The sequence below is a fragment of the Lonchura striata genome, chromosome 37 (genome assembly GCF_046129695.1).
Source record: "Lonchura striata isolate bLonStr1 chromosome 37, bLonStr1.mat, whole genome shotgun sequence".
Lineage (NCBI taxonomy): Eukaryota > Metazoa > Chordata > Aves > Passeriformes > Estrildidae > Lonchura > Lonchura striata.
Window position 1 is genome coordinate 2,887,134 of NC_134639.1, and position 633 is coordinate 2,887,766.

General features: G+C 69.2%; 1 non-coding gene across 1 annotated transcript; it reads left to right on the top strand.

Moving 5' to 3' along the window:
* The first annotated feature begins 213 nt into the window (after window positions 1-213).
* LOC144248093 (5.8S ribosomal RNA) lies at window positions 214-366 on the top strand. The gene has a single exon (XR_013341498.1). It is a non-coding gene; the product is annotated as a 5.8S ribosomal RNA (ribosomal RNA).
* Window positions 367-633: the final 267 nt, after the last annotated feature.

Genomic DNA, 633 nt, shown 5'->3' on the forward strand with positions numbered 1-633 from the left:
ACGCGGGTCCCCCCGCCTTTCCCGCCGACCTTCGGAGCGTTCCGTTGGGCGTTTCGCTCTCGGATGGTTTTTCTTTCCCCCCCCACTCGGTTCGTTGCGTTGTGTGCTCGTACGGTCGAAGCCGGGGGCGGCCCGCGTGCGTGCCCCCTCGGCGAGAGAGAAAAAAAGGGGCCCCCTCCGCCCGTGTGCGGGGTTCGGTGCCGAAAGCCAGACAACTCTTAGCGGTGGATCACTCGGCTCGTGCGTCGATGAAGAACGCAGCTAGCTGCGAGAATTAATGTGAATTGCAGGACACATTGATCATCGACACTTCGAACGCACTTGCGGCCCCGGGTTCCTCCCGGGGCTACGCCTGTCTGAGCGTCGCTTGACGATCAATCGCCGCCCGGGGGTTGCCACCCCGGCGGCGCGGCTGGGGTCGCCTCGCAGGCCCGTCGTCGTGGCCGTGGCCGTCGTGGCCGCGCCCGAGGGCCTTCGTCCCCCTAAATGCAGACTCGGGGAGCGCTCCGTAGCTCCCCGCTCCCGGAGCGAGCCGCTGGGGCGGAGCTCGTCCTCGCCGGGGGCCGCGTCGCCGAGCGGCGGCGCGGCGGCCGGGGAGAAAGAGAGCGAGAGAGACGGGGCGGCGTCGAGAGC